The sequence below is a fragment of the Sciurus carolinensis genome, chromosome 4 (assembly GCF_902686445.1).
Source record: "Sciurus carolinensis chromosome 4, mSciCar1.2, whole genome shotgun sequence".
Taxonomy (NCBI): Eukaryota; Metazoa; Chordata; class Mammalia; order Rodentia; family Sciuridae; genus Sciurus; species Sciurus carolinensis.
In genome coordinates, this window is record NC_062216.1 from 117,057,093 (window position 1) to 117,082,342 (window position 25,250).

Below are 25,250 nucleotides of genomic sequence, written 5' to 3' on the forward strand. Positions count from 1 at the left end.
TGACGATTCTCATTGAGACAGGCAGTTGGAGAGAGATTTCTAGTACTTCCAGTTTCTTTTCTAGACTTTAGGGATCTCATCCTTGCATAACTAGTATCGTCCTTGAGAAACAGTGGTTGGACTCTTGTAAACTCCAATTGCCCCCTCATTTCATTTTTATGAACAAAAAGACATGATCCTAATCTTAGTACACATAATAACTAGCTATATGCTATATTAAGGAAAACAGTGACTGGATTGCCCAGTCTATTCAAGACTAAATATAAGAACTAAAACACATTACTGCTTGGGCAAAGGCTTATATCTGGATGAATCTTTTCCCCTGTTAAGACCTTATTTATAAATTCCATGCCTTTTTCAAGGTTATAATTTGTACCTGGTGAATCAAACAATATGAAACTTGTACAGCAATATCCAATTCACTTCCCATGAGAGAAGTAAATTTAAACACCAACTTTTTATTGTTCTCCAAATGTTTGATAATTTCCAATTGTAAAATGGTGTGTAGACCCTACTTTTATAAATAGGGATGTGTTTTCCCAGAGTCAGAAAAGTTTGAAATATAGTATTAGAAAAGACATAAGTGCGTTAATTAATAGTGTAGAATCGCAAAATGTGAAGAGTTTGTTGAAAACCAACTTTGCCTTTTGAAAATTAATTCTGTATGGTCTCTGGCACTATTAGATGTTTAATATTAATATTTAATATTAGCAAGTGACTTCTAACATTCCTATAGAAAGGGAGTGGGGGAATTTTCCAGCTTTATGGTTAAGAGACTCAATTTTGAATCAATTGATGTGTGGTAGGTTTGGTTAACAAAGTAGTCATTTTGTAATGACATTTTGCTCTTCTGTGAGTAGAATTAATCTCTTATTAAAGTTTTGGAAAATTTTTAAAATTACTCAATGGAAAAATAAGCAAGACTGGAATTTTCAGTTTACAAAGGAGAAAAGCATCAATAAACATGTAAAATAGAAACTTCTCAGTGATTAAAGAAATGCCAAGTCAAACAAGAATGACTTGCATTAACCAAGTGTCTTGCTTATTTTGTTTTACTTTTAATAAAAGTGTCCAGGGCCAGCAGAGCTTCCAGGGCTTGGGTGCTCACTCACACAGTGCTACTGGGGCTTCCTCAGTTGCTTTAGGAGTGGCTCTTGGTGCACCCCTGGGGACACCTCCTGTGTCCTTGGTTAAGACATAAAAGGCTTATTGGTTTTGATTCCTCACTTGTTGCGTGCTTTGGGTTTGGAAAGAAATGAAATGGAAAGAAAAGGAGGTCCAAAGAAGTTATTTGAAGGTTTCCTTGTATATTGCTTATTTGTGGTGCTGGTGATGGAACCCAGGCCCTTACTCTTGCTAGGTAAGTGCTCTAACACTGAACACCTCAGCCCTCCTTGTTTTGTTTTGTTTTTAAAGAACTCCGGGGGGGCCAGCATTCAGCTTAGTTGAAGACAACATTCCAGTTTTAATTTAAAAGCCTATTTGTTCTCTCTGTTGGATCTTGTTTTCCCCAAGAAAACTTCTCTGCTGATTGAAACTCTTTGTGCTCCAACCCCTGCTTGGCCCCTTTGTGGGCTTCCTTTCTTGTTGATGTGATTTTCCCAAAGATAATACATGAAACTATTAATCTCTTTGGGAAACTTAAAATCTCCCCAAATTGGCTCCTCTCAGTCTTGATCTTTCCATTTGCTTCTGTTCCTCCTTTCTTTTGCAATTCAAAGACCCCTTGAAGAAGATAGGAAAGAAGCCACTGACCCCCTTTCTGGGGTCCTTTGTCTTTCTCGTGACCTGAGTTGTGAGTTGGTTAAGTGTATGACTACTATTTCACAATGACCTGTGATCCTTTTTATTTTTATGCTTTTATTAGTGCATTATAATTATATATAATAGTTGGGTTCATTTTGACAAACTCATACATGTATGAAATTTAATTGGCTTCATTTTAGTCCCCAGTGCCCCTCTTTCCCACTCCTTCCTTCCTCTATTCCCCTTCTTCTAGTCAACTGATTTTCCTTCTGTTTATTTTTTATAACTTCATTTATTTATTTACTTATTTATTCATGTGGTGTGAGGATTTAATCCAGTGCCTCACATGTGCTAGGTGAGCACTCTACCACTAAGCCACAACCCCAGGCTTATCTATCTATCTATCTATTTTTTTAAAATATTTTTTTAGATGTTGATGGACCTTTATTTTATTCATTTATTTATATGTGGTGCTGAGAATCAAATACAGTGCCTCACATGTGTTAGGCAAGCACTCTACCACTGAGCTACAACCTCAGTCCTATCTATTTTTAATCGGTGCTTTATAGATATACCTAAATGTGAAATTCACTGTGGTATATTTATACATGCACATAGTGTAATTTTGTCAAATTCTTTCCTCACTCCTCCCCTTTCCTATCTCTCCTCCCTTCCCCTTGATCTCCTTCTACTCCACTGATCTCTCTATCCTTATGATATCTGACTTCCCTGAATTTTTCCCCCTTCCTTTGCTCAAGTTTCCACATATGTGAGAAAACATTGACTTAACTTTTTGGGTCTGGTTCATTTCACATAACATGATATTCTCAATTTCCATCCATTTACCAGCAAATGCCAGAATTTCATTCTTGTTCATGACTGAGTAAAACTTCTTAATCTATTAATCTGTTGAGGGCCAACTGAACTGGTTCCTTAACTTGACAATGTGAGTTGCACTGCTATAGACCTTGATATGGTTGTATCACTATAGTGTACTGATTTTATTCTTTTGAATAAATACTGAGGAGTAGGATAGCTGGGTCATATGGTGGCTCCACTCCTAGTTTTTTGAAGAATCACTATACTGCTTTCCACAGGAGTTGTATTAATCTGCAGTCCAACAAACAATATATGACCGTACCTTTTTCCTCATGTCCTTACCAGCATTTATTATTATTTATACTCTTGATAATTGCCATTCTGACTGGAGTGAGATGAAATCTCAATGTAGTTTTGATTTGCATTTTCCTGATTGCTAGGGAAGTTGAACACTTTTTTTCATACATTTGTTAACCATTAGTATTTCTTCTTTTAAGAAGTATCTGGGGGCTGGGGATATAGCTCAGTTGGTAGAGTGTTTGCCTAGCATCTACAAGGCCTTGGGTTCAATCCCCAGCACCACCAAAAAAAAAAAAAAAAAAAAAAAAAAGGGAGTATCTGTTTCATTCTTTTGCTCATTAATTGATTGATGTGTGTGTGTGTGTGTGTGTGTGTGTGTGTGTGTGTGTGTGTATGGAGTTCTTTTTGTATTCTGGATATTAAATCCCTGTCAGATGAGTAGTTGGCAAAGATTTTCTCCCTTTCTGTAGGCTCTCTCTTCAAGCTCTCAATCATTCCCTTTGCTGTGCAGAAGCTTTCAATCTGATGTTCTCTCACTTATTAATTTATGGTTTTAGTTCTTGAGCTTTAGGGATATTGCTAAGAAAGTCATTGCCTGTACCAATATGTTGGAGTGTTGACCCTGTTTTATTCTAGCAGTTGTAAAGTTTCTGGTCTAATTCCTAGGTATTTGATCCACTTTGATTTGACTTTTGTGCAGGGTGAGAGATAGGGATCTAGTTTCATTCTTCTACATATGAATATCCAGTTTTGCCAGCATGATTTGTTAAAAAAGCTGTTTTTCTCCAATACATATTTTTGGCAACTTTGTCAAGTGGCAGATAGCTATAACTATGTGGGTTTGCTTCTGCATCTGCCATTCTCTTCTGATGGTCTTCATGTTCATTTTGATGCCAATACTATGCTGGTTTTGTTACTATAGTTCTGTAGTATAATTTGAGATCAGACACTGTGATGGCTCTAGCATCACTCTTCTAGGTCTTTTATTCTTCCAAATGAATTTTAGGACTGTTTTTTCTAGTTCTGTGAAGAATGTCCTGTATATTTTAGTGGAGATTGCATTGAATCAGTATAGCACTTTTGGTAGTATGAACTTTTTGAAAATATTAATTCTGCCTATCCAAGAACATGGGAGGTCTTTTCATCTTATAAAGTTGTCTTCAATTTATTTTTTTTTTGTTGTTGTTCAGTTTACATATATATGACAGTAGAATGTATTTTGACATATTATACATACGTGGAGTATAATTTATTCTAATTAGGATCCCATTCTTGTGGTTGTGCATGTCTTCAGTTTCTTTCTTTAGTGTTCTATAGTTTTCTTTCTTTTTTTTTTTTTTGTCAAGGATTCATTTTATTTTATTTATTTTTTTTATAGTTTTCTTTGTAGAGGTCTTTCACCTCCTTAGTTTTATTATTTGCCAAGCATTTTGTGTTTTTTAAATAATATTATGGTGAATGGTATAGTTTTCCTAATTTCTTTCTTAGCAGAATCGCTATTGAAATATAGAAAAGTTACTGATTTATAAATGTTGATCTTGTAAACTGTGACTTTGTTAAATTTATCATCAGCTCTAGAAGTCTTCTGGTAGAGTTTTTTTGGGGTCTTTTAGATATGGGACTATGTCATCGGCAATAAATATAATTTGACTTTTTATTTTTCTATTTGTATCTCTTTAATTTTCTTCTCTTACCTGATTATTCTTGCTAGAGTTTCAAGAACTATATTGAATAGGAGTGGTGGGAGTGGACATCCTTCTCTTGTTGCTATTTTGGATGAAATGCTTTCAGCTTTTCTCTGTTCAATATGATGTTGGCTTTTTGTTTGGATAAGTAGCCTTCATAATGTTGAGGTAAGTTCCTCCTATCCCTAGTTTCTCCAGCATTTTTAACATAAATGGGTGCTGAATTTTTTTATCAAAGACTTTTTCTGCATTTATTGAGATGATCAAATGATTTTTGTCCTTAATTCTATTTATTTGGTGAATTACATTTATTTATTTGCATATGTTGAATCAACCTTGCAATCCTGGAATGAAATCCACTTGATCAAGGTGTATTATCTCCTTGCTATGTTTTTTAATGCAGTTTGCTAATATTTTATTAAGGATTTTTGCATCTATGTTCACCAGGTAAATTGGTCTGTAGTTTTCTTTCCCTGATATCTCTGTTTGGTTTTGATATCAAGGTTATACTGACTTCATGGAATGTATTTGGGAGTGTTCCCTCCCTTTCAATTTCATGGAATAATTTGAGGAAGATTGGTGTTAGTTCTTCATTAAAGGTCTGGTAGAACTCAGTTAAGAATCCATCCAGTCCTGAACTTTTCTTTGGTAGAAGACTTTTAATTGCAGTTTCAATTTCATTGCTTGATATTGCTCTGTTTAAGTTTTCTGTATCTTCTTGGTTCAATGAGAAGATCATATGTGTCTAGAAATTTATCATTGTCTTCTAGATTTTCCAGTTTATTGGAGTATTAATTTTTAAAAAATAGTTTCTAATGATCTTCTAGATTTCAGAAGTTTCTGTGGTGATCTCTACTTTTCATTTTTGTTTTTCATCTCTACTTCTATTAATTTGAATCTTCTCTCTTACTTTTGGTTAGTTTGGCTAAGGGGTTTCAAGCTTGTTTATCTTTTCAAAGAAATAACTCTTTGAAAACTTTTTTTATATTCTCAATTTCATTAATTTTTAAAAATTTTCTGTTTTGTAGTTGTAGATGGACAATATACCTTTATATTACTTGCTTACTTTTATGTGGTGTTGAGGATAGAACCCATTGTCTCACACATGTGAGGCAAGCTCTCTGCCATTGAACTATAGCCCCGGCCTCTCAATTTCATTAATTTTGACTCTGATTTTAATTATTTGCTATCTTCTTCTGATTTTGGTATTATTTAGTTCTTCCTTTTCTAAGACCTTGAGGTGTAGCGTTAGATTATTTAGTTGGGAACTTTCAATTTTTTTAATGTAAGCATCTCAATGTGATAAACTTTCCTTTTAGAACTGACTTCATACTGTTCCATAGATTTTTGTATGTTGTATCTCTGTTCTCATTTATTTTTAAGAATTTCTTCTCTCATTTCTTCTATGATACATACCTGGTTCAAAATAATATTGTTCAATCTCTATGTGTTTATGTGGCTTCTATAATTTTTCTTGTTGATTTCTAGTTTCATTCCATTATGATCTGATAGGATGCATAGGATTATATCAAATTTTTTGTATTTGCTAAGATTTACTTTGTGACCTAGAATTAATCTATTTTGGAAAAGGTCCCATGAACTGCTGAAAAGAAAGTGAATTCAACTCTTTTGGGGTAAAATATTCTGTAAATGTCTGTTAGGTTCATTTGATTTATAGTATTATTTAGGTCAGAAATATTTCTAATGGTTTTATATTTGAATGACCTGTCTATCGGTGAGAGGAGTGTTGAAATTGCCCAGTATTACGTATTGGGGTCTATCTGGGATTTCATGTCAAGAAATAATTTTTTATGTAAGTAGGGACACTGACATCTGGGGCATGAATATTTACTATCATTATATCTTCTTGCTGGATTATTTCCTTTAGTAGTATATGGGATCTTTTTTGTCTCTTCTGATTAATGATTGCTCAAAATGGTTTGTCAGATATAAGAATAACTACTTCTGCTTGTTTTCAGACTCTGTTTGCATGCAATATTTTTTCTATCCTTTTACTTTCAGCCTGTGGGTTTTGCCTATGAGATGAATCTCTTGCAAACAGCACATAATTGAATCTTGTTTTTAAATACATTCTGCCAATCTATGTCTTTAATTGGGGAATGGAGACCATTTATTTTCAGTGTTATGATAGGTAGATGTTTGTTATTTCCTGCCACTTTGTTTGTTATATTTAATTCAGTCTTGATTTTCATTTAGTTATTGCTATTCCAGTGAACATCATCTACTAGGGAGTGTTGAGGTTTGTTTTTGAGTTCTTCTGTGTATATTATACCTTTAAGTATTCTTTGTAGTGCTGGCTTAGTGGTGATGAATTCTTTGTTTGTCCTTATCATGATACATTTTTATTTTTCCATTGAGTCTGATCTCACAATCTCACCCCTCCCCCACTCCCCTCTTAGGAAAAAAGTCCTTGACTTTAGGATCTGACTTGAGAAGTCAGAAGTGACCCTTATTGGTTTGCCTCTAAATGTGAACTGACATTTTTCTCTTGCAGCTTTTAATACTTTCTACCTTATTTTATGTTAGACAATTTGATTACGATGTGTCTTGGAGAGGTTCTTTTTTGATCCTCACTATTTGTGTTTCTGTATCACTCCTGTATGTGGATGTTTACCTCATTTCTAAGGTTGGGAATTTTTTCTGCTATTATTTAACTGAAGAGGTTCTTAATGCCATTAGCCTATATTTCCATGTTCTCTTCTATCCTAATGGCTTTCGGGTTTGGTTAGAAATATATTTATTCCAGAGTTCTTATATATTCTGAGCATGGTCTCCCCCTTTTTATTGCATATTGAGCATTCAGGTTGATATATCCTGTCTTCAAGTCCTGAAGTTCTGTCTTCAAGGCCTCAAGCTCTATTTTCTAGACAATTTAATCTGTTGGTGATATTTCAGTGAATTTTAAATTTGATTCATTATGTCTTTTATTTCCAGGAGTTCTGACTGGTTTCTTTTCAGTATTTATATTTCTTTATTGAAATGGTCATTCATCTCCTGTATTTGCTCTCTTAATTAATTCCTTAGATCTTTTAGTTTATTGAACATTTTTATTTATTACAATTTTTTTAGTTGTAGGTGGACACAATACCTTTATTTTATTTATTTATTTTTATGTGGTGCTAAGGATCAAACCCAGTGCCTCACATGTGGTAGGTGAGCACTCTACCACTGAGTCCCCAGACCCCTGAACATTTTAAGAATCAGTTTTTTCTTAGTTTTTTTTTTCTCTGGAATTTCATCCACTTCCATATCTTTGGGCTTTTCTTAAGGGACCATGAATTTTGGGGCAAAATTTGCTTGCCTGTTTTCATGTTTTCCAAGGTCCAGACTTGTGCATCAGTTGGAGAGGGATTCCTCTGCTTTTATGCATGTGTCCTTTGGTATATAGTCATCTTTTTTGTTCTAGGAACTTCTGCTTTTGAAGTATGAGCAGATGTCCACGAGTGGGACTTGAGGTTCCCCTCTAGTTGTTTCTCCTTGGGACCTGGTCATTAGTTTGGGGTTTTCTCTACCTTATTCTATGTGTAGAAGTATTATTGAGGATCAAGTGGGGCTAGTTCAAGTGTGAAGTGAGGTTCACTGTTACTTGGCTGAGTGGTAAGAGTTGCTCAGCAGCAGGATCTCTATTCTGTGAACCTGAAGTATCCCAATCATGTTCCTGGATGTCTAGGCCTCAAAGGCCTCCCGAGAATACTTTCAGGGTGGGGAGTCTAACCCTCCACCAGCTTCGTATATTCACCACAATGGATGTGAATTTCCCCGGATCAGACCCAGAGTCCAGACGCACCTGTCTGACTGGTTGCTTTCATCTTTTCACTTGTTCATAGGGGATGCCAGCAACAAAGGGTGCTCCTTCTTCTTAGTATCCTGAGTCTGGCTCACCCTAGACACAATTTTCTCTGCACCTGTTTCAATCATACTGGTCTAGGCCCATCTGGACCCCACCATAGGCCACGGCTGGTTCAGTCTGGTAACTTCCTTTATGAGTTTCCAATCTCTGATCTCTGATTGCTTTTGAACAACCACTTCAAAGGGTTCCTGCTGCAGTGACAACTCTGGTTCCCACAGGATTCTCTGCTAGTGGACTGAGCAAATTTGGTTGCTTATCACTCAGCACCTTCCCCTACCATCTCTGGGTCAATTAAGATTAGCCTCCCTGTCTTTTCCACAGATTCCCTTAAGCCAATTTTGTTCACCCTGCTTTCCTCTCTCTTTACCTCTCTCTCCCCTCTGCAGTGGGCTGTTGACACTGAAGTTGCCATCACAACTGCCAGACAGGCTGGCACATCTCTAATATATTATTTCTTTTTTGTGTTCAAAGTTTCTGACTTTCTGTGTCTCTATGATTATTTTTCTGTCCAAAGTTGAATTTCAGTGAATTCCCTTAGTCACCTATTTCACTGAGGATCACTACTCCCACTGCTTGAATCCTGTGTTGAGGAACTGCCGGGGAGTGTGCCTTTCCTCTCATTTGCTATCTTCCTCTTCATCCTGTGATCCTGTTTTGCGTGTGTGTTTGTGTGTGCGCGCGCGTTACTGGGGATGAAACCACCCAGGGGTGCTTTAGCAATGAGCTGTATCCCTGGTCCTTTTTGTATTTTTATTCTGAGACACGATCTTGCTAAGTTGTTGAGGCTGACCTTGAACTTGCAAACCTCCTGCCTCAGCTTCCCAAGTTTGTGGGATTACAGGTATACACCACCATGCCTGGACAAACCTTTGATATTTGATAAACTTCTCAAAAATCAAGATGGTATTTTTTTTAATTGGGGGAGGTACTGGGGATTGAACTCAGGGGCACTCAACCACTGAGCCACATCCCCAGCCCTATTTTGTATTTTATTTAGAGACAGGGTCTCACTGAGTTGCTTAGTGCCTCACTGTTGCTGAGGCTGACTTTGAACTCCACATCCTCCTGTCTCAGCCTTCCGAGTTGCTGGGATTGCAGGAGTTGCTGGGATTGCAGGCGTGCACCACCATGCCTGGCAAGATGGTATTTTTGATATTAAATTACATAGGAGGCATTGTCAAATAAGAAATGATGTTTAACCTCCTCTGAGTTATATTTGTTTGAGTGTGTTGTTAACATGTGTTCCAAAATTGTATGAGATTCTTAGTTCAGTTACTATGTTGAATTGTTGTATCTGTAAGCTGATGTTTAGCAATGAGAATTTAAAGTCTTGTTGCCCACAACAAATTGCTTTATTCTGATTCTTTTTCTGGAAGATTTTTATACTGTTTCAGTATAAAACAGTTTAATACTATTTCAGAAACAGTATTAATACAGGTTTCTGATCCCTCTGAAATTATATATGATTAAACTAGGTAAGAATTCCCAGCACTCTAGTGGAAAAACTGGGCTCAAAATTGCTAACCCAACATGTAACAGAATGAGAACTAATTATATGAAACTGAAAAGATGGAGGATTACAATTTTTTATGACTTTATGTGAGAGAGATTGCTGATTCTTTTTATATTTTCTAGATTTAAAGAAACTTATTTTCCTTCTTTTAAGCTAACTATAACCTGCAGCAATTTTATAACGTGTACCTTTGTGAAGGAGATTGAAACATTTACTTTTTTCTTTATTGGATCCTTCTAAAATTCAAAACTGTGAATATTTTTACTTTTATGACAACATAGTTATTTACATAGATTTAATAAGAATCTGTTTTTTTTTTTTTCTTTTTTTTTGGCAACAGAAACCATTGGAAACACTAGTTATATTACCATTTAACTGAAATGTTGTATTTTGAGATATGACTGGACTGTTTTATGGAATTAACTCTTTATGGAGTTAACTCCGTGGTACTATAAAAGCCCTCTTGGGGAAAACTGACCTGGAACCTGTCTACATGGTTCCCTTACAGGGTTCCTGGCCTTGCAGTAAGCAAAGAATTTCATTTCCTGACCGGCCCTGGGAACTTCAAGTTATTCAGGGACTGTGAGAAGAGAGGGATTTATCCAGTTCTACAGGTGTAATAAGCACTGTCTGACAGCAAGTCCCTGGCTTCCTAACCTGGAAATGCTTCCAGTCTGAGACTCCTATGGAAATTTCTAGCAATTCAAATGTATTATTTTTTTTTTCTTTTTTAAAATAATTTTAACTGGTATACAAAATATAAAAGTTGTACATATTAATGGGGTACCATGTAAAGCTGGATATGTGTATATATTATATAATGTTTAAATCAGTTTAAATATTTTTATCTCCTCAAATATTTGTCACTTTTTTATGGCAAACACTTTTAAAATTCTCTTTTCTAGCCTCTTGAAATAAACAGTACATAATTGTTATCTGTAGTCACCAAACTATGCAGTAGCAAGTTAAAACTTCTTATGTTTCAAAAGAAAATTATAATGCACTTCTAATCAGACTCTACCCATTGTGTTGAGGTTTTATTATCTACTTGCAATCTGGGCTAGACCCTAATTCTTGTGGTTTCTTCTGGTATCTAATATTTGCAATTTTCTTCCAACCTCTGGCTTAGAATTGGTGAGGTTAAAATCATCCTTTCACGATGCCCTACAAGTTGAAGGTGGTCAATTTGATTCACACTTCAGAGAAATCACCACAACCCTTTGTGTCTTCATGCACCACTGAGAAAGTTCACTGGAACACCTCATGCAAACTGTAAACCAGAAAAATCTGTCAGATTGCTGCTAAAGATGCTTCAAGTCAAAATCTAGAAATCTTCTCCACTGGCTGACTCAAAAATTGAGTTAAAAGTTTGTTCCAATTATTGTTGTTTGTTTTCTTTTGTCACCATAGAAATGTCTCTTTTTAAATGCCTGATTGCTCAGATCCTACAGAGGCATAAACCAGGCAGGAGCCCGTTAATAACACCACAGCCTGAAATGCTTTGTGGCTGTTAACTGTGTAACAGGACTGGCCTGAGTTCAGGACTCAGAGACGGGTTGGGTGGCTTAGGAGACAATCCAACTATGCAACTGTGAAACTTATTGGGGAAATTTCAGACCAGAAAAGGTTTAGGCTTGGAAAATGACACCCCAAAGTGAAGGCCTCAAAGTAAAATTTCTCCTCCCCTTCCTCCTAACCTTTTGTCCCTCACCCCTTGTCCTTCCCCAAGGCAAGTCATAGGAACCAGAACCTTTTCATTCCAAAGCCAGCCATAAAACCTAAAAATTTTTAGTCCTGACTTTTCCTGTAAGAGTTGGCCGTAAAGGAGGCCCTCATTCCAGAGAGGTCCTGCCCACCACACCAAGGTAAGAAATGCTGTAACCAAGGAACCAAAAAGAATATGAACAGGCCTTGCCAGGTTTCCCCTCAGTCAATATCCATCAGCTCAGACTCTCCAATCACATTTCTACTTGACTCTTCTACTTCATGAAATCCGAGCCAAAAAATAGACAATTCCCCCTGGGGCTTTGGGTCTGCAATCTGAAGGTTCGTGTATCACATAAAACTATGATCAAATAAATTTGCTGTGTTCCTTTTGTTAATCTGTCTTTTGTTATAGGAGTGTCAACCTTGACCCTTTGTGATGTACGGAAAAAGTATCACCTCCTTTTATGCCCTGTAATGACTGAGAGTAATTTGGTATCTCATTAAGAAGTTTTTTTAAACCACATAAAATAAGCACATTCATTAGATGAGTATTTTTATTTTCAGAAACATATCCTAAGGTAATAACAAAATAACCACTGAAACATAAAACTACCTTGCAGAGCTGTGGATAAATGCTAAAAATTGGAAACAATCCACCCAGCAAAGAGTAAATAAAATTTGTCACATTCACACAATGAAAGCAATGTGATATAAATATGACTTGAAAGATATAAGTATATATTAAGAGAAAAAAATACTGAAATGTAATTTAAGAGAAAAAAGCATATCTATGAACACTATGACCCATTTTTAAAGATATACACATAAGAACACATAATACATATGTATGGTCACAAAAATATTAATAGTGGCTATCTCTGAGTGAGAGAATTACGTTCATTATTATTTCCTCTTCTTTTGTTATTCATGTGATCTGATGTCTTCCAATGAGCATATATTAACTTATATAATGCGAAGAAAACATAAAAAAAAAAAGGACCTGGGTGTCTATGTGTGTGTTGCTTATTTATTTAACATGGGAAAAACAGAGGAGACCCTGGAATCTGTTACACAGATGAGGTTTAGTAAATTTATAATCAGATAGTCCCTTTGAAAATCGCTCAGAAACAACATAAATGATATTGCTATAAAGAGAAAATATGCCTGACAGACGCACCATTCCTTCAGAAAGCAAATAACTATGTAACATTCATTCATCCCACAACATTATTGAACCTCCTAACAGCAGAGCATTGTGCCATGCATGGGCTGAGGACGCTGAAATGGAAGTGTCCCTCCCCTTAAGGAGTACTTTGATGATGATGGAAAATAAACACACAGTTGTGGAAGGTGAGCGGACAGTCATCTAACATGGGAGGGGCTCAGGGAAGCCTTTCTGGATGAGGAGATGCTTGAAGGAAGCCTTGAAGAACCAGGGGGGCACTGCTTAATGGACAGGTGGGAAGGACATTCCCCCACATGCTTTCCCCTTTGGGAACTTTTTCTAGGGCAGGTTTCAGTCTCTAGAGTGGAGATGAATGGTGAGGTTGATGGTGATCTAAGCTGCAGGTCACTCTTAGGGAAGTGGTCCTCTCCAGTCTCCCCAGGTTCCCATTTATACCCTTTCTTAAAATGGGTGAACTGCATGGGATCAACGAGGATCACACCATGTTTGTGGATTCCTGAGTTACTTTGGTTTTAACTAGAACAAGAGGAAGGCAGTGATTTCACAATGTGCTTATGTAAAGAACTGAGTAGATAAAAATTAACTTGGAGTTTTAAATCCTGCTCCAGGGGCCAATTAGAAGAAAAAAAAAAAAAAAAAAGGTCATAACTATAATGGGAAATTGGCTTAGAGAAAAGAAGTAGAGATAGAAATGTAAACAGTAGAGGAGATGAAGAATCAGTAATAGGACTAGCCATGTTTATCCCAGGCTTAACAAGACTTCTGATCTGAGGTAAATGCTTTGCTGGCATAATCTCACTTAATCCTCAAAATGAATCTGAGAGGCAAGATACACTCCCCTCTACAGCCTTGATGTCTAGGAAATGACAGTCTGAGAGAAGGAGATGTCGTGAACCTCCATGAAACAGCATAAGTGGCTGCTTGCTGCTGCATGAGAAACAGAATGTCCTCTGTGGAGGGACCAGCTCCCTAGACTGAAAGGACAAGGGTTCCTGAGTATCTGCTCATGATGAAAGTATAGGATGTTTTCCAGAGGCCAAGGTCTAAAGACTACCTTGAGGCAGGATGGGCTCAGATCAAGGCTATTGGCTGTGTCATCTTGGACAAGTTACATAACCTCTCTGAATGTTTCCTTTTTTATAAAATAGGGGAAAATATTTCCTAAACATAAAAGTGATACTAACATTTAGTCCAGAACTTAGAACATAGAAAGGACTCAATGAATGTTTGTTTGTTTGTTCGTTTATTTCTTATCTTATTGGAATCTTTCAAACCCAGGACAGTGGAAACTCCTACTTTGAGAGAGTTAGTGAACTGCCACTTACTTTACAGTATCTGTTTCTTTTACTGAACAGTCAAAAAGACACTATTCACAGATTAGGATGGATTCACAGGTTGAAATGAGTCTGTGGTAAACATTCCCCTATATGTATCTGTGTCAGTTATAAACAGCTCAATTGCATTTTCCTCAAATGAAGTGAAAACCAATCTGCCCTCCCCCATCGTCCCTACCAGGCACCCCACATACCCTCTACAGGTTGTGTGGATGTCACATACTATTGTGTGGCCTGCTCCTGGCTCACACAAGAACTCTGGACTTAGAAGTGACCTGCTCCTCCTCCTCTCAGCAGGAAATAAGTTATTCATTCTAACACTGGAAAAGGAAAACTGGAAACTTTGAATTGACTCTTCAAGCATGCTCAAGACTTTCATATTTGGCCAAGACTTCTGAGTCACATCATTGTGAGGTGTCAGAACAGGACATGGCTTTATATCAGCATCAGTGGCCACCAGTGTGTTTGGTGCTGAGAGCATCAGATACCAGGAGTGGGTCCATCTCACTCATGCAGTGAGAGCCAGCTACCCTTCCCTGAAAGCTAGTTAGGAAGAGAAGGATAGACCATAACTTGGCAGAGGAGCAAGTAGAGGGGGGATGAAACAGTCAGTGAGTGTCTCTTGCCACCTGTCCCTGGAGATAGATCTGATTGGTTTCACTTGACAACGTTCATAAGCAAGCACAACACATGGGCACAACGGAAGCCTTGTTCAATCACGCATGGGAAAACGACTCACGACCAGAAGGTAGAGTAAGCCAGAGAGAGCTGCGGGGGCAGATTCAGGACTCCCCAGCTCTATTCCTAAACTCTATGCTGGCACTTTAGGTAGACTCTTTCTCATTTTAGTGAGGACCTCAGCTTGCCTTCTACAGCACCACCTATTCAAGAACTATTTCTACTTAGCTTTGAGGCAAAAATAAATAAATAAATAAAACCCTAATTCACTTTATACTAGAGGAGGAAGGCAACTGAGATCTGACTTATCCCTCTGTCTTTAGTCTGCTACTTACACTAATAATAGTAACAAGAAAACAGGACAGAGCCTGGAGAGGTTAAGAAATCTGTCCAGCATCACACAAGTACTCAATGGTTGGCCAGGGATTAGAATTTCAGGGTTATCTGGTCCTAGTTTTGTGAGGTTCATGAATCTCCTCTAGAGAAACCCCGTCAACTGGGTTGTTTTGTTTCTCAACTGTCAGGTCAAAGATTGTTTTTATTGCCACATGCATGCCTTTCTAAACCCACTTGGCTCAAATAAAAATGAAATGAGCTGGCATTCCTGAAGATCAGACCAAATTACAAAGGTTGGGTGAAACCTGGAGGCAAGGTGGAGGAGGTGACCTAGAAGTAGGGTGAGAAGTGGGTGAGAGGTTGAGTTCAGCCTGCCTGGGTTTGGGTGTCTGTGAATGATGCTAGCTGCCGCCTACTTCTGACACATTCCTTGGTCTTGATTCAGACATTACCTCTTCCCTGAAGCCTTTTCCGATCTCCTAAGTCTAGATGAACTGTCCCTGCTGTATAGGAGTTCCTACAACAGCCCATTTTTTTCTTTTATTTTTATTAGGAGAGTTTTTTTTTTTTTTTTTTTTTTTTTTTAACTTTTGTTTTTGGTTAGAGGCAAGAGCAAAGATAACAGCACATTTCTCTCTGACCAAAATACTTATCATCCTCCATTGAGTGTTCATTGACTTGTCTCAAATCCATGATACTGAATGCTCCTCTAGGATGATATTTTGAAATATGCAATAACATGATAACATGGATCAACCCAAAAACATTACTCTAAAAGCCATTCATAAAGGAATGCATATAATATGACTTTATCTATATAAAATTTCTAGAAAAGGTAACTCTATAGAAACAGAAAGTAGATCAGTGATTGCCTAGGGGCACCAGAAGGGGAAGTGGGAATTGACTTCAAACAAGCACAAAAGAACATTTTGGATAAAAAAAAATTTATCACCAGATTATGCAATTGTACAAATTTAGGAAAAATTATCAAACTGGTTACATAAAATTCAGCGAATAAATTTGATGGTATGGAAATTAGACCTCAACAAAACTTAAAATAACAAACCAGCAAGGATCTATAACCTAAGAAGGAAGCAATTCAAAGGATAAGAACTTACTGTGGGAGAAGTCTCCAAACTCTCCTCAGTCCTTTGCTGTTAAGAGAAGCTCAGGTACGTTTAGAAGAGAATTCCCGGAATTAAAATTCCATCCACTCCTACAGAAATTCCAATCATTTGACCCATAGATTCAGAAACATAATCATTAAACCTAATACCAAGGACTATAAAGGAAGATGCTATTGTTGATGGTCTGTCCAAAGGCCTGACTTACTCTGTGTGGCAGAGACACCAGTTGCCCCACATACACATTTCTCCCCTTTTATTATAATGAAATTTTGAATTGAATGCATGGCTGTTCAGAAGGAGAGGCAGTTTAGCCTTTCTCACATCAAGGTGAGACAATATGACTAAATTCTGGTCAATATATGTATATATGTAAGTACATGTGCAATGTACAAAACAACTATATTGTGCCCCTAAAGGACAGAGACTTGTCCTTTCTCTCCCCATTCCTGCTTTCTGGAGCCATTTCGGATGACAGAATGGGGGAGCAAAAAGACCCAAGGAGTCTGGAGCCCCTGACAAATAATAGACAGGAAATACTATATCATTCCAGGTTTTCCCATGAGAAGAAAAGAAGCATCTGTTGTATGTAACCCACTCTTAGTTTTGGTACCCGTGATATGCAACTGAAATGAAATCCTACAAGAAGAGTACAATCTACTGAGATGAGTTTATCAGTTCAGAGGCCATGTAGTGTGGGCAGTTATTTCCAGTAACCATTCAGATATAAAGAAAAGATGGAATAAAGAAGGGAGGCAGAGTGGGAGAGAAGGAGGGAGGTAAGGAAGGAGACAGATATTTATACCCAGCCCTCATATCTAGAACATTTTTTTGCTGAACAATAAAGAGCCCAGTGTGAACCTAAAAGTGACTGTGATTGGCAAACCTTTCTTTCCTCCCATAAAGTACAGAAGCCACACTGCTATGTGCCAGGAACTATTGAAACTATTCTGCAAGTGGGGTGGGAGGGTGTTCTTTGAACTCCTGGTTCTAGTTCTGAGTCCAGAGCTCATGAAGAGACTGTATACATCTGGGTGCAGCAACACTCACCTGTTAGTCCCAGCTATTCAGGAGACTGAGGCAGGAATATCAGGAGTTTGAAGATGGCAACTTAGCAAGACCCTGTTTTGTTTTGTTTTTTAAAAATATTTTTTAGTTGTAGATGGACACAATATCTTTATTGACTTGTTTATTTTTATGTGGTGCTGAGGATCGCAACCAGTGCCTTACATGTGCGAGGCAAGTGCTCTACCACTGAGCTACAGCCCCAGGCCAAGACCTTGTCTTCGACAACAACAAAACAAAACAAAACAAAACAAAACAACAACCCTCCTCACACTAAACAAACAAACAAACAAACAAACAAAAAACAAAGAAAGGAAAAAGAAAGAAAGGACAGGGGATGTAGCTCAGTGGTAGAGCACTTGGGGGTTCAATCCCTAGTACTGATAAATGAATGAATGAATGAATGAATGAATGAATGAATGAATGCTATCAACAATTATAGCACAAGCCACTACAGGAGTCAGAAGATAGTTGACTAAGAATCTGGCTGGAGAGGAAAGGAAGAAAGTGTCTTAGAGAAAGAAAAAGCCAAAAGGCAGGAAATTATTCTGAAATTAGTTTGCCTCAAATTATACTTGTGCTGGAGAAGGAAAATCAAATAAACAGACAGAGATCATGGTGAGTGACTCCTGGGACTTAGACAAACCCTTTTCTCTGGAAACTCAGTAAAAAACTGAAAAAGGAATTGGAAGATAAGGACCCAACAGGCAGAAAAAGGAACAAGGATCCAGAAGGACATATTAAAATTCTCAGAAAAGGTTCTCATCTAAAATAAAGTCACAGAAAAGGGTCATAAAGATGAAGAAGGAGCTGATCAAATATGGTCCCTCTAAATGCTGCTACAGCAAACTGGGACTTTCTACTGGCCCTTGGGTGGACTGCTGAAGGGATGGACACAGTGGAAGACACTGGTACCTCCAAGGCTTTGAAGGGCATCAGACTTGGAGGGTCATCAAGCTTGAAGAGATTGAAGTGCTGCCTTTGACTTATTAGAAAATATGTAAATACATCAAATATTAGAAATAAAATTTTATAGTAAGAATTTTCCTTATTTCTATTACTCAGGAAAAATACTGTTAGTGGTTAATTTGGTGTTACATAATCTTTTAGCTTTATAAATATTTTAATAATTATAAATATAGAAACATTTTATCTATATGAAATCATAAAACTTTCTACTATATGTATATATGTATATTATATGTATATTTATACATGTTGTTATGTATATGTTTGATTTTTTAAAAATTTTGAAGTTATTATTTTTAAATTAAAGTTTTACCATACAATGATTTTATAACCTACTTTTTCATTTTGCAAATATAGAGGACATTTATGTTGCTGACCTAAAATACTATTCACATACTTATCTACCTCTCTTTCTGGGAAATACTGTTAGCATGTGGTATAACAACTGATCAAGGAACAGACTCTGATATTAGAAAGTTGTATCAGCTAGAGTCACTGATTCAAGAATTTGAATTAAATATTTTTTATTTAATTCTTTCTTTCTGTGTGTGTGTGTGTGTGTGTGTGTGTGTGTGTGTGTGAAGTGAATGCTGGGATTGAACTAAAGTGCCTTGTGCATGCCAGGCTGTCACTCTATCACTGAGCTACACCCCCAACCCATTTTCATCTATTTTTTAAACTTGACTCCAAGAAGAGTAGGTCTAGACTCTAGACTTGATTATAAAGCTATGTGATGTGAAGCTGGGAACTGCTTCATCTTGAACATGGTTTGTCCCTTCCAGAACTCATGTTGAATTTAATTCCCACAATGAGACAATAAGAGGCAGGACCTTTAGGAGGTGATTAGGGAATCTGCCCTGGTGAATGGATTAATCCATGCATGTGACTAATGGATGAATGGGTTATCTCAGAGTGGGCCTGCTGTTAAATCCACTTTGACTAACCTCTTGCCATGTGATGCCCTGCTCCACCTCAGGACTTTGCCAGCAAGAAGGCCATCAGGGAGCTCAGCCCCTCAATCTTGGGCTAGAACTGTGAGCCCAAATAAATCTAATTTCTTTATAACTTATCCAAATAAATCTCTTCTTTATAACTTATCCAGTCTGTGGTACCATGTTATTAGCAATAGAAAATGGACTAAGACAGGAAGAGTCCAAGAACTTGTGTCAGTATGAAGAGGAAACCAGTATCAGAGAGAGGCTAAGTAGTGGACAGGAGCTAAAGCCTTTGCTTGTATATTCTTTTCTACTGAAAATGTCCTGTTCCTCTTTCCGACTCAACACCCATCCCAGCACTGCTCCTCCCCGGCCTCCACAGGAATACCTTTCATCCCTGACTAGGTCGCTGCCATTAGCACTCAAGCATGTGGTTATGTCTTCCACCCTCAAAACACTTCTCTTCCAGCTACTGCCCCATTTCTCTGTTCCTCATCTGAGCAAGACTCCTTGAAGGAGCTTTCGCTATGGACACTCAGTCTCTAATTCTCCTCCCACCCTATGCAGGGATGACTTTCTGAGAAGGGTAACCAAGAGGGAAGGGGACTTGGAATGAAGACTATCTAATTACAAGAATAGCCAAGATATGGGGTTTAGGCTGGGCAGAAGGACCCTGGGAAGGGTGGGGGTGCCTCACAGGCTCCACATGACACCCTAAAGGCCATGGGGATGGGCATAAGGAAGCAGAACAGGCGGAAAGGAAGGCAGGAAAGAGGGTGCACAGGGATGAGCCTCATAATCAGCACGGTGCCAATGGGTCACTTGTGGAGCATTTGTTCCCTCATAACCCACAACAGTGCCCTCTAAGTCACCCTAAGCCAGCATAAAAGAATAAAGTAATTATATCATAACATTATGTAGCATTTCCTGTGTGTTATGCATTATTCTATGTACTTTGCTCATATTAACTCATTGAATCTTTTCAACAGTCCTATGAAACAGATAATATTATTTATCTTTATTTTGCATATGAGGCACAAAGAGGTTAAGTAATTTGCCCAAGGTCACACAAGAAGTGGCAGAGGGAGATTTAAACCCAGGAAGGCTGGTTCCAGATCTGCAATTTTTAATTTTTGAAAGGCAAATACAGCTTGCTATGCAAAAGCAGCACCAGTATAAGTAGTTAGTCACCCTTCCCACCCAACTGCCTCTCATGGTCCCTCCTATGACAAAAGTCTGGAGCCAACACCACTGGACATCTGCAGTTCCTTGCCAACAATTTCCTTCCTCTTCTAATTCTAGATCAGAATCTGCTAGATGCTTTTCAGTAGACTGAGGACCAAAGTCCCAGAAATAAGGTGGATTTGGGATGGAAAAAGGAAATTTGGGAGAGAGCAAGAAAACAATCTCTTCTCTACATAGTACAGAAGACAAAACGCTATTTCTCTAGCTAGCACTGTGAGTCTCCAGCTACCTTTTCTGGCTCCAGCCCTTCACAGAGTGTTTTGTATGTGTTATATCACATATGCTTCACCATAGCCCTTAGGGGAAGACATTGTTATTCCCACTGAACTGAGAAAGGCACTGGATCATGAGGAATTAGGTGACTTGCCCAAGGTCACACAGAGGGGAGCCACATTTTTATCACAGGTATCTGGACTGTAACTCCCATTTCCCATTTCACCAACATGTTCCAGAGCTATGAACAAAGACCTGGAATGCCGATGCAAGACCCACTCAAAAATTCTCAGATGATCTGGGATGAAATAAAATGTCTTTCAACAGGACATGGGGTGACATATATAAAAAAAACTTTGTAAAATTGTGATGTGCTCTGCAGAGGTTAATTATCACTGAATAGTTTGTACTTATAGGAGGCATACACCCACGGCTATATACCACTGAGTATGACTAAGTAGAATCGGCTGCTGTGCGGGATGCAGAGCTCTGTTCCTCCCATCAAAGTGAATTAAGGGAAAATTTTGTAACTTAATAGTGTCTTTCTCTTATTTGGAGTCTTGGGGACCAGTACTTTGAATAAGAGGGGACTCAGATTAAGTGAAAGAAATCAAAGTCAAACTTCTCTCCCCCATCTGCTTCCTCAACCACTGCCACAATACTCTGTCTTGGTGACATCAAAGATCACTGTCTCTAGTCTGTCTGACCTCTGGTTCCTCAACTGCTCGGCCACAACAGACATGTAGCCAGTACCCTCAAGCCTCACCTGTCCAGCTTTTCCTGAAGGCCAAGTCACATCTCATGATTAAGTCACTTGCCTCAAAGATGGCTCACCCATCACCTTCCTCTCACAGTGCAGAAGGCAGTAGATCCTCACCCAGAGCCTTCTTCTCCTTCAGTAGAAAGACAAATTTAGATCTTTCCTTTTCCAGCAAAATAGAGAGTGTTGACATTTCCCTTCTTACATTCAAAGCCCTCTGACGATTCTGCCTTTGAAAATTGTTTACTTGCAGTTCATTTCTAACACCTCCTTGACTATTAAATAAACACATGCACAAGTTTTTTCAATCCTCACCCCATCGGTTCCGTGTCAGAAATTCCAAAACAAACCTTTTGTTTCTTGCTCTGAGTTTGGCATTAACATTCTTTGTATCTATTTGGGGGCAGAGTCACCAAGTACACTGTCCTACAAAACAGGCTGCCAGACCCGGGATCAGCAACCCTCCTCCCAATCTGGGCTCTGCTCCCTCCTCCCTCCTCCCCTCACTTTTGCGGAGAGATTCACTGGAGACTGGGGAACTTCCTAGGGTTCAGAAGGAAAGCAAGCAAGTCCCACAGGTAAAAAGGAGGACCCTGGAGGGCAAAGACTCCCCTGTTTTTACAAAGAAAGAGCTGGAAGAGGAACCCAAGCCAGGAAGATTAGGGTAGGTTTCAGAAGTTTCATGGAAATAGAAGCAAGCCTTTTTGTGGTCTTCTGACTAGAAAACCCTGCTACAAATGTGGGTGTGAAATAAAGCGATGATGTGGTAAAAAAATAGGTTTCTAGAACTCGAGGAACCTGTTCTGCTAGTTACTTATCAGGTATGTAATACCTTCTCTGGGCCTCTATTTCTTCCTTATTAAAACTGGAATAATAATACCCACCTGTCTGGATTGTTGTGAGGATTAAAATGCTTAGTACAGTGTTTGGCATGCAGTGAGCACTGTGCAAGTGTTTGCTATTGTAGAGTGTGCTAAACCACACACCGTGCAGGGTGGAGTCCTGACTGCCACTTACAGGCTGTGTAATCTTGTGAACATTTCTTAACCTCTCTGAGTCTTGGATTTCCTCCTCTATGAAATAAAGTAAACCCCTAGGACTTGTTGCAGAGATTAAATAAAATTAAATGGGTAATTGTCATGTCCACAGCCCAGTTATGCCAGGAGAGGGCAAAGAAAATGCCCCAAAATGGCATCTGAGACTTGTGATTTATTGGGGAAAGCTTACAAGAGATAGTGACTGCTTCAAGAAGAGTTCAGTGGCAACAGGCTGACAGCCTGCACCTCCGTTCTTTGTCTAGTGGCAGCCAGCTAGACTTTCCACAGAGCCCTCAGTTCTGTACCTCTCTCCACTCAGAGCGGGGTTTTATATGTTGGGCTGCAGGAGCAGTGACATCATCAGCATTAACTTGCTTAGTCTGTTTGTTGACCAGCATCCCCAGGACCAACTTGCATGGTGCACATGCAAGAAATTGCTTTCTACAGACAACATTAACTTGCCCTAGGTCCCAGTGTGCATAAGAGACAGCCAGTAGTATCCTTCAAGATATTATGTATCTGGACTTTCCAGCCTAGGCTTGCTCTCATTAGTCCCTTAACTTGGTTAGGTTTTGGGGAACAGAAAAGGGGTATTGAGGGACATGGTGTTTTCCTGTCTCCCTTTTCTTTGGGAATGATTCAATAATGTATGGGATACAAAGCACAGTGCTTGAGACTCAGTCGATGTCCATTATAAGCTAATTATTATTACTATTTCTATAATTTTGTTGTTATGTGTCTCTCATTATCACTAGACTTGTCCTCTGTACTCCTCCAGTCTAATTCATTCCAATTTATCCCCCAGCGAAAGTGATCTTTTTAAAGAAAAACAGACTCAAAATGAATCTGTAGTGACATAAAGCATGTCAGTGGTGGTCGGAAGCCAGGGTAAGAGGGACATCAACCACAAACGGGCATAAAGGAACCTCCTCAGATGAGAGAAATGGTCTATGTTTCGACTGGTGGTGGTGGTAAGTGTATTCACATGTCAAGACTTATCAAACCGTACACTTAAGGGGATGCATTTGTTTTTATGTAAATTTTACCTTAATATTGTTGCTGGGTGGAGGGGAAATGTAAGGAGCTGGGGTGTGACTCAGTGGTAGAGGGCTTGCCTGGCATTTGCAAGGTCCTGGGTTTCATCCCCAGCAACACTAATAAAATAGTAATAATAGTAATAATAATAATAATAATAATAATAATAAGAAGAAGAAGAAGAAGAAGAAGAAAAGAAAAGGTAACCAGCCTTCCTGGTCATGCACTCTGCATTTTCTCTTTTCCATGGCACTTACCAGTATATACAATTATTTCATTCATTTCTCTACATGTATTGCTGAATTCTTCCCTCCACTAAAATATAAACTTTTGGGGACAAGGACTCTGTCTTATCCACCTGGACAACTCCAGAATCTCTAGATCCATGCCTGGTATATAAAAGGAATAATTCTTATTGACAGACTAGTTCAAATCCATTAATGGTTATAACTTCAAATTAAATGCTGATTTCACCTATTCTCATCATTCCCACTTTAACCCAGAGTACCATCGCCTCTTGCTTGGTTATGCAATTGCTTCCTTGCAGGTCTTCTTGCTTCCACAGTGTCCCCTCAATTCAGTCTCTCCAGAGCCCCCACAGTGCTCCTTTAAAAATGTAAACCAGATAACATTACTCACCTGCTTTTATGATGATTAAGAAGCTGATAAGTGAACAAGAAAAGGAAAGGCAATTTAAATCTCTATGAAAATATAAGAGCTATAATACAACAAAGGTCAAAGTCCTAACACAAAATTAATAAAAATGTAACAAATGCAAAAAATACCTCAACTATTAATAATGAATTGGAGGGGTGGCCTTCAAACAAACCAACAAAAAAGAATAATAATAATTCTTCTACTTGCACAGGTTACCACTTAGTAACTGCTGCTCCAGTCTCTGTGCCTCTTCTATCTGGTGAATCTCTACTGCCTTCCTGTCATGCCTGGTGGGACACATGAGTCTGCTCTGAGGTCAGCCAGGGTCTCATCTGCCTAAACACACAATGCAGCTTTCATTCCTTTGCGTCTTGCCACCCTTCCAAGTGCTTCCTGAAAGTGAACCCCAGGCCCTCGAACTTTGGAAACTCAAAAACTCGCCCTCTTCTCTCATTAGCCAAAGTGAATTTCCTTGCCTTAGAGGAAAGGCCCTGTTTCTCTGAGACACTCTATGCACCCCCAAGAAACACCACCTTTTATTTCATTCTCCAAACTCTGTAATTTCTTTAAAAACATATTAGGGTCAGGGAAAGCTAAAGCTGGAGAAGGGGCAAGAAATTTATGTGAACTATCCTGTTAAACATCTCACCGTTGGTGAAGTATCAAATTGCTTATCTACTTGGGTGGAAAAGGGGAAATAGAAAAAAAAAAGTGGGAGGGTGTATAAAAAAACAAGGAGCAAATGGAAAAACGTAAATTAATATCTCAGAAAATTACCTAGCTGAAGTTTCTCCCTAGGAGAGGTTTTCTGTCTGCAGATGTTGACATTTTTTTTCCAACCCTCTCAATAGCATAGAGATCTGAGTTTCATATTTTCCTGTGTAGTTGGCATTGTGAATGACTCCCCAACATTTCCATTGTGTTCCATGATTAATCTAAACAATTCTTGGCAACTTGACCCAATCAGTGACTCGTTCACAGATGGACAAGCCTGAGCCAATTTGGGTTAGTGGGATTCAAGGTGAGCCTTGATGG

The 25,250-nt window shown here is 38.3% G+C and overlaps 1 long non-coding RNA gene across 1 annotated transcript; it reads left to right on the plus strand.

The window, feature by feature from the left end:
- Positions 1-1,081: 1,081 nt before the first annotated feature.
- On the plus strand, positions 1,082-12,027 carry LOC124983515 (uncharacterized). The gene is made up of 2 exons (XR_007108457.1): positions 1,082-1,360; positions 10,443-12,027. It is a non-coding gene; the product is annotated as an uncharacterized LOC124983515 (long non-coding RNA).
- Positions 12,028-25,250: the final 13,223 nt, after the last annotated feature.